The sequence below is a fragment of the Channa argus genome, chromosome 8 (genome assembly GCF_033026475.1).
Source record: "Channa argus isolate prfri chromosome 8, Channa argus male v1.0, whole genome shotgun sequence".
In the NCBI taxonomy this organism is placed as follows: Eukaryota; Metazoa; Chordata; class Actinopteri; order Anabantiformes; family Channidae; genus Channa; species Channa argus.
The window spans coordinates 7,118,087-7,132,501 of record NC_090204.1 but is presented as its reverse complement, the minus strand read 5'-3'; the positions used below and the strand labels follow the sequence as shown (position 1 = coordinate 7,132,501).

At 39.1% G+C, this 14,415-nt stretch overlaps 1 long non-coding RNA gene across 5 annotated transcripts in view; it reads right to left on the bottom strand.

The window, feature by feature from the left end:
* The window catches only part of LOC137131713 (uncharacterized), a 41,531-nt gene extending 30,548 nt beyond the window's left edge, over positions 1–10,983 (bottom strand). Inside the window, exons 1-2 of one of the 5 annotated variants that reach the window (XR_010915027.1) lie at positions 10,965–10,983; positions 6,009–6,146 (exon numbers count right to left, since the gene is read on the bottom strand). This is a non-coding gene — a long non-coding RNA (uncharacterized lncRNA). Of the gene's footprint in view, positions 1–6,008; positions 6,367–6,571; positions 7,273–10,964 lie in introns of those variants that run through there. The other 4 variants (XR_010915026.1, XR_010915024.1, XR_010915025.1 and 1 more) reach the window with 4 other exon arrangements.
* Between the last annotated feature and the right edge of the window lie 3,432 nt (positions 10,984–14,415).

Genomic DNA, 14,415 nt, shown 5'->3' with positions numbered 1-14,415 from the left:
GAATTCAGCTGGTCGAACTGCAGTAGAACAGTGTGGTTTAAAATGCACCAATATCTGCAATCACCTCCTGTCACAGATAATCCTGTGGGGTGTGACATGGAAGGGTTAAGCTAAGGCAATTGTTAGACACAAAATACAGTAACATGCACCTGCTGAGACACAGCAGCTTGCAAAGATAAATAGGACCCAGCTGTGGATGCTTTAGTTTACACTGTTTAAGCTATGTTCCATATAGGCCAGCAGAAAGGGGATATGGGGGGAACACGTGACTGCCGGGACTCGTCCAATCGGGTGCTTCCTCTGGCTACAAACCGTGTTCGTCTCATCTCCACGTTATCAGCATCCAACTAATACGCAATAAACAGAAAAACGTGTAGAACATGCAAGGCGTAAGCTACGCGAAAGGGAAAAAGCAGATATGTTCCAATGGGAGAAACAGCACCACTGTCGATTCGCCCTCATCCTCCTCCTCATCATCATCACTCTATGAATGAACCCTGTCTCCGGTAGCTAAGCACTGTCACACCAAACATCCGCCGCGAAAGAAACCTAGCGTTTTCAATCCGTTTTTTTTTTTTTTTTTTTTTTTTTTTTTTTTTTTTTGGCGTTGTTCCTTTCTGCACCGCCTTACGTCCAAGGAAACAGGAGGCGTTTTTCTCGGTGCGTTGCACGGATGTTGCCGTGGGCTCCCAGTCCTTCGTGGAGGCTGCATCCATCTGTCCGCTCCACACCGTTCGGTCCTGGTTCCGGCTCGTTCCGCCGTGTCGACTGCAGAATTAGTTTATACATTCGGTTCTCTAGCTTTATGATATTACATAAACTCATACAGCTAGATAACCAAAGAGAAAAACTAACCCACGTCTCTTAAAGGGGCCGCCGCCGCCGGAGCTGCTTGTGTTGTGGTCACATGGAGCCATTGCATTCCGCCTGCCTGCGCACGCCGATCTCCCTCTCTCCCTCTCTCTCTCTCTCTCTCTCTCTGCTTCTTCTGCCCCCCCCCCCCCCCCCCCCGTAACTCTATGTCTCTATCTATCTGTAATCTGTAATCCGCACATAACCGCGCGCATGTACAACGCAGTTTATACTCGAAGGTAAAACACGTTTTATTGCTGCTTTTACGCATAAGGGATCAGTGACAGGACAAACCCCGCGTATTTTAGACCCAACAAGTCCTGCTTCGGATTGCTTTGGAATATCCGAGAACGGTATATGTCCTATTGTAGAAAGAGCCCAAAATATTTTTTGTCAATTAACATAGATTGCACTAACAGAGATTATCAAAGGCTACGTCACGTATTCTTTAAATCTGTCTTAAAATTTCACTTAGACATTAAAACGCTATTATCTCTATTCTACAAACATGGGGGGGGGGGGGGGACTTCCGCTCACTACGGCTGAGTCCTGACGACTGTCTGCAGGGTGAAGTCATCCAGCTGCAGGAAGAGGATGAAACCTTCACCTGTCATCCACGGACAGGCCTAACGCAATGCCACTAATGACCTCAATGTAGCATTACAACCTACTGATGATTCCGTCTCCTTGCTCCTAGAGATGATCAAAAAGACTTTACACCCTTTACAAACAACCAGCTTGTTTTAAATGTCAGCTCACATCGACCTTTGTCAGAGCACAAGGCCGTAGTTTCAGTGTTGAGTGACTTAACCCAGGAATTGTTTGAAAGCATGACAAACTACGATATGCCATAGAGCGCACGGTGCAGTGGACCGGGTTCCTGCTAAATATCAGCAACATGATCAGGTGGAGCAACTCCAGCGTCAGTGGATGTCACGCTTTGAATTAGTTGGTAACACACTGACAGCTTTAAACCTTTTTCTTTCAGTCATTGAATCTAAAGATCTACATTTAAAAGATTTTAATTTGTAGATGAGAGAATAATGTCTTGTCTGGGTATTAAAATATACTTATAAACACAAGTAATTCCGGTCATTTCGAAATGGTGTGCAGCCCACACAACATATAGGAGAGAAGCTAAATCAAGTTAAAGAAGATAATTTAAACTAAAATGATATAAATAATTGATATAAAATGTTACTGGAAATGCGTTTTTTAATTAAATTGTCCATCATCGGTGATATAGGTTTGCTAATCGAGATTAAGCATATAGAATACTCACATGTCCTCTCTCTTTGAAACATCCGTTTTTTATAATCAGTCAGTCTTGATGTGCATCGTTGTTAAACAAAGAGAAAATATTTCAAATCCATCGGGCCAACGTGCAGCTGAGATTTACCTGCGCACTGATAGACGGGAAAGGAGAATCCCACCCGGCCCTGCCCCGTCTTGTTACTCTCTGCCTGTTGCGACCATGTGGGATGCTCGCACATTGCTAAGACAAAGCCCAATTTTACGTACACCAGTTTATGTACATTTTTGAGTGTCCCGAGAATAAAGCTGGAGGAGTAATGTCCATTGCTGGCTGTCAAAAGCCCTGCATCAAAGCCAGAGTGAGAGAAAATGAGAGTGAGGAAAAAATCGCCTCGGCTATCAGAGAGGGGCGCAGGAGGCGGAGGGCCGATCAGGGGCCTCGGGGTCAGACTGCCAGGGGAGACGCGCGGTGTCCACAGAATTAGGCATGCTCATTGGCACACACATGGGTGAGCAGCAGAGATGTGGGGTGGCCATAAGGTAGAGACAGAGAGTGGCTTCACAGAAGCTCGTTGACATCATGACACAGGCTTAAAAATGCTAACAAGCCCATCCACCATCTTGCAGCTCCTGCCTGTGTAAATGCATTACGAGGTCCTATTCTTCTCTAAAACCAACTTGAGCTCCAGAGCTCCTTTAAATTTCATTTCTCTATGATCCAGCAGAAAACATCCAGTTAGAACAAATCACTTTTCAATCACGGCTGCACAGCATCCCACACGCAGTGATGCAATTCAACAACAACCAAAACAGCTTTGTTCTTTAAGTGGAGGCACAGAGCGCATCGGTGTGTGAAACCAGCACAGTCACCTGACTGGACAGGCCTCGGTAACACAGCACACAAATGGTCATGTTAAAGAATTTGTTGGTAATAAACCATTAATCTTTCAGCCACACACTGTCTGGGTAAAAAAAACGATGTACATTTAGTTCCTATACACACGGGACGGGACAGAGACACACATGACTGTCCAAGAGTCACGTGTCATGATCAGGGTAACAACCTGGAGGCCACAGGTGAGAGCATTACCATGGCAAACGGTACAAGAGTGTGTACATGCCTTCAAAGTTTCGATATTTAATTTGTGTGTTTTTTTTATAATAATAATAATACTAATTAAATGTTCAATGTTTCAATTAGAAGGTTCAGCAAGTGACTGTTTATATTATGTTTACACATTAATGTACCGTAAATATAATCTTAAAGCAAACAGCAATTCCTGCCATATTAATACATGCAGGTGGTTTGTCACCTTCAGCTGTAAAATAGAGCCTCTCTGCTCTAACCTTTCCTATTTTAGTTACTAATTCTTATATATATGTGTGTGTGTATGTATGTGTGTGTGTGTGTGTGAGAGAGAGAGATAGAGAGAGAGAGAGAGAGAACTGATTCATTTGGTTTTGAATCAGTGCTTCCTGTTCACTGTACATAGGTTTGCACACGAAGGTAAAGGTTTTGTCATGCCGGTAAAATATTTTAGGACTTATTTGGAGATCTTGTGTGGAGAGTTTAGCTGTATACGTCTTAAGAGCTACGAGCTTTTAAACCTTTATGATCCCCGTTTTCGAAATGCAGTAAAAATTGTTGTCATTTTCCACATTTTTTAAGCTGTCTCATTAGTCTCCAGTAGTCTCTTTAACAGTTCTGTTAAAATTATTTTAATTTTGTACAAAACACTTTGCTTCGAAATATTGGTTATTAAAACGCATGTCTATTGTCTACAATATGTTTAGTGTACAGTACATTTCACAAGTTTCATTGATATTTGTAAAGTTCAAAAATCTGAAAGTGTGCGTTTGTTTATTGTACTTCAGTACTGATTGAGTCTCCTTGTTGCCTTTCATCAGGCTCACGTGCATTTATGTGAACACGCCCCCTGACTGCGTCACGTCCTGTCAGACCTTCAGTACAGTAAGGTGAGCAGAGATACATCCTCACCTCGCACCTTCAGGGAGATTTTATTTTATCTTCTATTCTAATCTTCTCTGTGTCTATCAGCTGTTTGTCATGAAGGATCATTTGTTACTGATTCGTTCTGTGTGGGTAAAACATATTAAAGAAAAATAATTCTTGTTTTTAATATTATTGTTTCTTTCGTTAATATTTTAGCAACCCCCCCAAAAAATATGCGAAGGCATTAACTGAAACTATACTTTAAAATAATTTCAAAACCCTTTGAAATAAATGGTAGAGGAGTTCAGCGCCGTAAACCTATAGTCTTTGTCCTTGGTGCTAAAGCGGATAAATAGTGTAAAGAAAACCACACTAAAATAGGGTTTGTCGCCGTACATTTAAAGATGATGTTGTGTCTTATAAAATGCAACAAAATACATTTCTAAATAAACATTTAAAAAACTATATCAACTTGGAATACAATTTCATATTTAAATCTCGAAGTTACATAAGCTCACATTCAACAGCTTAGCCTTCTTAAAACGGTACAGTTGGTCTATAGTAACAGTTTTCTGGGTTAATCACTTTTCAAAAATAACAAAATTAAAAACTATGAATTATGGTCAAAATCTGCCAAAAGACTTCAATAATCAAAACAATGCGTTTTTTCATACTTTTTCTACTAGGTTTATTAAGCAACAAATAAACTTTAATACTGTATTTAAAGCCTGCACTTCATTTAAAAATATTATAAAATTTCTTTGTATGTGATAGTGGTAAAACTTGTTTATAGCGAAACTGTTTGTCATGAAATTAACTTAAATCTCGTGACGACTGCTTTAAAAATACGCCAGTCTTGTATATTTGACATTTTTGCGACAGGACACATTGTATTGTGTTTTTTGGGGAGGGAATAAACTATATGAGAAGAGGGGGCTTCTACTCCAGCAATTTACAGTAGGCCTACACCTGTTGCACCGTGCAATAAATAAATAAAGACTGGAGAGAAAGAAAGAAAAAAGAAAGAAAGAAAGAAAATTGAAATGTTCCACTCTGTTTAATTTTGTATTTTTGAGAAAAAAAATCAATACAATGATAACACTTTTACCTTATCATAGCCTATTTAATTTACACACATATATTATGTACAAATATCTGTAACTTATAAAATTAATAGTTACTGTCACACTACTATTTATTTTTGTCTGTTTTGATTTGGGGGAATAAAAACATCTGTTCTCCTTGCAAATGTAAATCCCCCCAAATAATCCCAATAAGAGTTGCGTCTCTCACTTCAAAAAAGGTTTAGAAAAATAATCTTTAAAAAAAAAATCTCGAATCAAAATGATTTTGTTTCTAAGAATTTTGAGGCTCTCTCTATAGTAATCATTGGCAAAGACCTGATTAATTAATTTCACACTGTAGCTCCGAAGAAAATGTTCCCACAAACAAGGGACAAAAAAAGAAAGAGAAAGAAAAAAAATCGTCCAAAGAAAGGAAAAAAAAGTCAACATCAAGTTCAACAACGTGCTGGTGCTCATTAGCATCACAATGCTGTCTGGGAGCACACAAGTCTTCTTAACAAGAGGTTCTGGCGTCAAGTCCCCCCACCTCCCCGCCAAAGGGACATTTTCCCAGGCTCTGCTAACAATCACACAACTGTTTGCTTTATAAACGCCAGCTCTGGGGCCACTCAGCCTGCCTCATCAACGCTCAATGGATGCTCCTGCTAATATGGGACGGAACAGCCTGCTGCCACTCAGCATCTCAAGCTTCACTATATCTGACTTGATTTTCAGTTTTATTCTAACCATTATGCTGTTCTTACTGAATTGTTTCATTATTATTATTATTATTATTATTATTATTATTATTATTACAGCATTTCTCACATCCTAAAAGTTCAAACCATAAATCCAAAAATAAATCATACAATAAACATACTTACATCAAATTCTCCACCGCATCTCCAGCTCATGTCTATTGAGTGTTTTAAGTTAGGTTATAGCAGTCATCTCTGAAGTGTGACCAAACTATAAAAGCCCAGATTCCAGAGAAATAGCCAAGCGAACCAAGCCTTCACTGTCTGAGAAAAAACAAAAAAGGTTCAATGACTTGATCCAACCCCCAGAAGTGTCTTTTTAAAGACTGGCATTACTTTTGCTTCAGTGACCAGACAAAACTCGAGGCCGAGGTGATACTGCTCCCAGCATTCGTTCCCAAATCCTAACATCTCCTCACCAGCCTCGGATGGCAGTGTGCGCGGAGCTGCTGCGTCGCTGGTCCCCTCCTCTCGCTCCCTCCCTCTCTCGCTCGCTCTGTCTACCCCTCTCTCTCCCTTTCTCTCTCATAGATTCACACACACACACACACACACACATATCTGCTCTTATGGACGACGTGTACCGAACCTGAACAACTTTCGCACCGCTTTTGTATTGACCATTGTATCATTGTATGACTCCCTCTTTCATTGTATCCACTTTTTTGTGATCGGCATTTCATACTCACGTGGTGGGAGACGTACTGCCTATGTGGCTTCTGGAAGTGCGCAGAAAGGGTGCAGGAAGGCACCACCTAGGAGCTTTTTGGAGACAGGTGCAGCAGACCCAAAACTTAGATTAGGGGAGGGAGAAGTGAAGAATGCATAAAGAGGTTTAGCTTGACGAGACAAGTCAAGGCCCAACCTGGTGCCACAGAACACCTACACTCTTCACCCCCAGCTCACTGCATCTCCCTCCCGTCTCCACAGAGAAGCCCCGATGACAGGATACAGTCAGATTTGGGCAGTGAAGGCGGTAGGAATAAGGACTTAGGCGATATTTAAACGTGCACCGCTTGACTGAAGCACCACTGTCACCAGCTTGTTGGAAGAAAACGGAGCCCAAACGTGATATGAAGCAGCGATAACGGCTGCAGATTTCAATTCGTTGCAGGAGTCATGCGTAGAAATAAAAGATGCGGGAGAAAGGGAGACGACAAAGAGAAGCACGCAGCAGCGGAGTGTGCAGCCTCAGCACCATCGGGAGAAGCAGGTGCTTCCATCGGAGCTCCTGCGGGTTACGTCGCTTTACGTGGTCCGACGTCTTCGTCCGTTCTGTGCGTAACGGAACGCACGGGGGACACTCGTGCCAAATGCTATGCGTAAAGAAGAGTACACCAAACAGAGTTAGTTAAAAAAAAAGACACACACAAATAAAGACTGTACAGATACTTACAGTGGAGAGTCAACGCCGCGTGCTACAAAACGAGCCTTTGAAAAACGTGATTGTTTGCGTGGTGACGTCAGGCGTCTGGATAGGTTACTCCAAATATGTTATTCAATACGCCTGTGTGGGATTCACGGTTTATAAGACGCAGAGCCTTGTTCGTGGAGTTTCAACAAGACAGATTTGTGTTAAAAGTCAACTGTTCTTCCGCAGCTATTTCTGTATTTATAACCAGATCTATATTTTGTAGCGTTGTTGTTTGAATAAACAGCACATGAGTACATGAGTACATGATGCGGTCTGCTTGTGAGAATTTAACGCATACATATGAGCTACTATATATAACATTTATGCAATATAGATACACTGTATTTAAAATATACTACATTATTAATCATAATCATAATTATAGTCATAATAAAAAACAATAATAGTAGTAGACCTATAGTTGGTACTCCAAACACCAAAATAATAGAAAAATGCTATCTTCCTGTTGAGGGGGTTTATGACAATCTTTAAATCACGTCTTCAGCTTAATAACTGGGTAAATAATCATGCTACCACAGAAAGGCTTCTTTAATAAACAAGCATTTCGATATTTTATAAACCTTAATTTATCTGTTATCCTCTATAAGCCACATAAGTGTGTCATACGCCAGATATATTATTTGTTCCCATGTAATCTAATGAACCTAGACAAACTCCTCATATACTAACCACAGTAATTTTTAGCACAGCCTTATTTAAACCTCTCTAAAATATTAGGTGAGGTACGGACAGCTCAGCTTCACTGAAATCAGGCTGGAAGAATGACCAACCAAACACCTCGGCGGACTTCATGACCACCGAGTTAAACAGCGACACCTGTGGGTTGAAAAGCAGCAGTGAAGCTCAGGCCCGTGTCCGGTCTGACTGGCCTAAACCTGCTTTCGAAACACACTGACATCTTAATAAAACGCCACATAACGTCGTAACAATAATATTATAGAAATTCAGCTCTTAAAATGATCACAATGAATTAGGACTTTATAGCTTAACAGGTAAATTGATATGTATCTGATGGAGATAGTGACAGTATTTTATTTATTCAAACCTTAGGAAATGCAGAGGACGTTTGGAAACCTCCAACACGATAAAGGGAACAATGTTAGTGGAGTTGCACAAAGACAAATATTTGGTAGGTATCGAGGTCCTCACACACGTGAAAACTGTTAAGCACTTTCACGGTAGGCCCATGTGAGGATGTAGAATATGGAAAATTATTCAATAATCGCACGGTTTCCCGGAGAAAATTACAAAGATTCACCTTGAAATGACAAGAGGCACAGAGAAGTATGGCAATGTATGAGAGTAGAGAGCAGTTTAACCTTAAAGGCAGCAGTCATCAGAATAAGCTTTTACCAAAACAGCTGTGACAGTCTCTCTCACACATGCTCAATTTGGCAAGAATGTGCGAAAATAAACATACGTAACAAATATGTATTTTAAAATCATTACAGTTAATTTTTCTTTTATTTGTTCTTGTTTGTGTGTTTCTATGGCACCAATTTGTTTCTTTTATAAAAATGCCACTAAAATCTAAATGACGATTCTTACTTTTGATTAATTGATAAAAATCTGTTTTAGTTTCAAACCGAATCTTTGTAAAGAGTATCTTAAATTTCAAGAATGATGTAATAGCTATCATAAAGTTAGATGATGTTTCATTTTTAGAGGTGAATTAGGGTTGTTTTCATTTATACATTTTTGTCCTCCGTATTTTACTTTTAAAAGGAAAAAAGAAAATAGAAATATATTCTAATTACAAAAACATACTATATTGAAGCTTATAGGCAAAATAATTAACTACATTTGTAGTATTACATTTGTTGCAATAAAATGTGCTTCTTATTGTTACTTGAGAGGTTAATGGAAACTGTATGTGTGAAAAAGCACAAACATGTCCTCCATGTCCTACGTCAGAAATACGAGTTGTACTCTTGGTGTTTAAATTCAGTAAAATCAGTTTCAGGCTGCGCTGCCATGCACACCGTCACAGCTATTATGGTGCAAATGTGTATTTACTGAGTAAAGAGCATCAAGGTTTATTAACAGTGTTTATGATTTTACCTAAAACGATTTTTTTCCATGTGGACTGATTTTTGCATTGGATCGAGCAACGATGGATCATTCAGAAACACTGAATGAATTTTTCTAATATATCAAGCTAGTCCTCTAATAACGATTAGGTGCATTTATTTAAACTCTGGAAATATTTAGAAATTTTTAATAAGACGCCTTTAAACATCTTCTGATATCTCTTGTGTAAAATAGATTTACTATATATATTTGTAGCTGAAAATAAGAACACATAAGTAAAATCTTTTGGCTTGTGTGAAACAAATGAAATAACTTAAACAAACATGAAAGCCCAACACAAATCACATTCAAATCTACTCTATAATTCAAATCTATCTACATATTCATTGTGCTTTCAGCTTCACTTTAAATTCAATATTTTCTGTCAAATGTGAGATTTTCTGGGTTCAATATAACTGACCAGTTCAAGTGACAACTTCTGGTAATTGTAATGGTCACTCTTCAAAGACGCTTGACCTGACACTGGGACATAAAGGTGTCAGAGGTCACACATGAAGATCAACAGCGACTAAATATTTGTCCCTCCCTCTGTCATGCCCCCAAATTAGCACCAAAGTATTGCAGTTAATTGTAGTAAGTGGTTTTATCCTGGTGATGGTTCTTGTACTCTCAATCTACATTAAAAGGATTTAAATGTGTTTGGTTGAAAAAAGTATGATTTTACAGCTGTTTACACCGTGTGTGTGCAGAAAAACTCAATACAAAATATTTATTAGTCAAACATACAGCAACACTTTAACTGCATATCTAGATCAGAAACAACATTAATTCTCTGAGCTCTCTCACATTTCAAAATGGAATCTCTAGGTGTTGTTTATGCTGTTGTGCTATGCTATGCAAGTCCTGTTGGTTTTTGTTGCCTTAGTAGCAGCAGACATGAAGCTGTGCTAGACAGCTTATACTATCAATGCATCGTTTTCATAATATGTAATAATGCAAATTCAGTTTGCTCAATTGATTTGGATTCGAAAACAGGTGAGTAAAGACAATCAAAGAGTCAAATGTAATATTGCAAAGAGAACAGTTTGAGAAGAACTTACAGCCTCTTACATTAAGTTGACACTGCAGAGTGCACTGCAGATGCACTCAGCAGAAATAAACAATCGGCCTAATGCAATTTCAAGGTAACAGTGCTAACTGTATCAATAAAGAATCAGGAATATCTGCAATATAATCAGACACCTCCAGACGCATCCAAGATATTAAAAGTGCTGGGCCACGCAGCAGATTTCTACCACACAACTTAGGCCTACAGTTACAAACTGCAGGTGGCATGTTTCCAGCATCACTCCCACATTAACAAGTCTGACTTTCATAAACAGAAAACAGAAACATGACAGAAATGGCTTTTTGTAAAAAAATGGAAAATCAGTTGTTTCTGTAGATTAATTCAAGCCTGTTAAGATCAAATAAATATATAATATACAAAACTTTGTATATACAAAACTACAATTTCCAATAACAGAAGAAAAACAATCAAATTTAAATACAGGTTAAACTTTATAACCAACTTAAAAGACTCGTTAAAAATTAAAATAACAAAAAAATCAACTTACATTTATCAACAACTTGTGGGGCGAGATGATGGTCCATTCCCTGCCATGTGAGAACAGACTGGTGTTCGTGCGGCTTTCCTGGTTTAATTGGGAACGGGCTGAAGTTTATGCTAATGAGCGCTGACATCAGTCTTAACAACCTCCTCTCCAGAAAGAAGAGGAGCAAAGGGCCAAAGTCGCGCCTCTTTTCCCAGGCAATTCCGCCAGTCAAGTTCAAGCGCAGCGCCAGGGCGCATGATTGTCATTCAAAACACGTGAATGGACTGCGCTAACTCACTGGGGGAAGCAGGAGGCCTGCAAATACAATTAACCTAAAATGCGAATGTCTTGGAATGAGGTAAATATTCTAACAATTATAATCAGGATCAGTTTATCAAATCTCATTAAGACCACTTCACAAGCAATGTAGAGACAAAAAACAAAAGCAGTTCACCAGCTTTGATTATGATTAAACTAATAAGTACAGACATGAAGATTTGTTTTAAACCTTCGTGTATTTCCAACAATCGGACTTTTTTTTTACTTTTCTTGCATTTTATGGATGGTCACTTCGTAACAAATTCTCTCCTATGCTGTGTCTGGTTGACATATAAACAAAATGTAAACAAATTACAAGCAAAACATCAGTGTACATATTTCCATTATATAGAAATTAAAGAGGAGAACTATCATGAAAACCTAGGTGGGTTAGAGGTTTTCAAGGAGATGAATGAGGTTGTGCAAGCGACTGCAAGTGGGGAAGATTTAGTTTATTTAGTGTAATTAGTTTGTGCAAGCAAATGAAAATTGTGTGAAACATTGCCTATTAAGGTGCACATAACACTTTATGTCTCGGTGTGTGCACATACACTCTACTCACCTGTGCATGCTGGCAACCACATCATCCATGGGATCATTTGGGAAAACATGCACTCTGAAATAGAATTAGCAGTGTACATTTGCGTAATTACAGTACAGTTGTGCAATTGCTGGTGTTGTCCAAATCCACAGTCTGTGTGAGCATGAGCCAAAGTAACAGCTTAAGACATCAAGAGCAGAATCAGACGAATTCTCCAGTGTTTAAATCTGAACCTAAAAAGTGCAAGACCAGATACACGCAGGGAATATGCACAAACAAGGCTGCTTGATTATACAACTTTGAGGAATCACCTATGTAATATTTGGATTGTGTATGTGTTCTTGTTTGCGCCTGTGCAATACGTCAAAACAGCTCTATATGTCAGCTGGGCTTTTTTTCTTAAGAAAACATTTTCAGAAACAAAAATGGTCTTGCAGTGATGGATAGCATTCTTGTTATCTGGTTCTTGTTATTTTTTTATAACTCTAAAAACCTGGACTACAGTTTCAAGCTAAAAATCTATGCACTTTATGATAAATAATTTCTATCACTAAAAAGTACTCAGCAATATATTTTACATGCTGTTTGCTTAATTAGAAAAAGACAAGCCTCCCTCAACCACCATCATATCAGATACAGACCATAATAGTTTTGTTGCACACGTGATCAGGTGTAAGGATAATGTGACACCAGCAAATCAGCCTTTCATAGCTGGTTCCCACAAACTGCAGAGGTGGCAGCAATTTGAGAAAAGGAAAAAGACAAAGGAAAAGAGCGAGGAAAATAAAGGGAGACTGGAGAGGGATGCTCCTTTGCTATTATGCTCATTTGCATATATTCAAATAAGGAAACATATACCATGCACGGGGGCAACAAAGACAAGCCAATGGGAGGGCTGCGTCCCTGCTGCGGGCTCAGAACCTGCTGCCGGTATCCCAGCAGCACCCTGGGAGAGACACAGGGAAGCGGTGTGGGAACCAAGAGGCCCCCCGAGCTGAGTGGAGGGAGGGGAGCCACTTGTAGCCCACAGTGAATTAGCATTTCATTTGTGTCCATTTTCCTCAGTAATTTCTGCCTCGCCACTTCAGCCACAGATGGCTAACATGGCAGAGGGATTAGTATTTGCCTCAAAGATGATAATGATGGAAGTGCTTTTCCACTCAGACAGAGACATTTCTACTCACAGGGTGACTGATATGTTCATGTCTGAGGCATTGGGCAAATGTACCAAATATTTAAGTAATTTTTGTATATTTGAGCGCTCATGATCAATGACATACTTGAAAAGTATGAGTGTATTATGATGTTAGGATGAATGAATGCATATGGCATGATCCACATGTAAAGAGCTCATAAATTTCTCAATAGCTCCAGTTTGGTATATGGCTCCGTACATACTGTGTATATTTGATCTTCATCAGCGGTAAAAGGTGGAGAAACAAATACCTATATTTGTTTAAAGGTAATTTCCAAAAGTGAAACTCAAATTAAAATGATCGTTCCATTTCCCATTGCTCAGAATCTCACAAACTGCCTCAGGGTATAAACTGGAGTTGCATCAACAAGACTCATAAAGATCAAACAGCCACAGAGTTTGATGTTTAACCAAACAACTAATTTTATGTGATTTATGTTTACAGATGCCTGCCCAGTAATGCGTATACATGCCCACCAGGGATTCTGCTGCTTCATCGCTCTATTTGATCAAATTCACAGCTCTTATTGAAACGTCATGCCTTTGTGCACAAATTCACAGGGCAAAAGATCAGACACACCTTCAGCAGAAGTGGTGCCACCAATTAGCACAAAGTGGGGATTCAATCAACCTCAGCAGACCACCCAAATACCACGCATGAGCATGCTAAACACAGATTTGAATGCTTTGAATGGTTTGGTAAAAGATCTTTAAAGGGCGTGCTGCTGGAAAAACTCTCTGCTTTACAGAGGATGAGCTGCTATTATGATGCATGTACAGGCCAGAGAGTGTCTGTTTGGTGTGTGTGTGTGTGTGTGTGTGAGGGTGCACCAGTGTATTCAGAGCTGTTGTCCTTGTACCACCCACATTATTCCCCAAACACCCGATGGCTTAAAATAATCTGAAGCTAAGAGATCATCTTAATACATTGACAAATTACAGATATATAAACTTTGTCTTCAGGTTTGAAGATAACCAGGTTCTTATTATAAAGTGATTATTTTTTTAATCTTTCTGTTTAGAAAACTAATGCTTTAGTACATGATTACATCAAAATATCTTCTTCTTTTCTCCTCCTTGGTGTCTGTGTTTTAATGCCAAAGGAGCATATCTGAGACATTAAGCCTCACAATTTGCATAATGTTGGTTTAAATCTGATGAAATTTTAGAATACAAGTAAGTGGAGGCATAAAACACAGAGATTATCATTAGGAGGATCAGACAGAGGCATTCAGGTGTATTGAGGAAGAACAAGGAACTAAGACAGATAACATTTTACATTTTAATTAGAGATGAAAAGTGGGACCATCTTGATAAATTACAGCTGCTTTATGGGTATAGTTCTTAGAATTTTAAAAATTATCCATGCTTTCCATATTTAACACAGCATAAATATGCCTAAGTACACATGTCTGCAC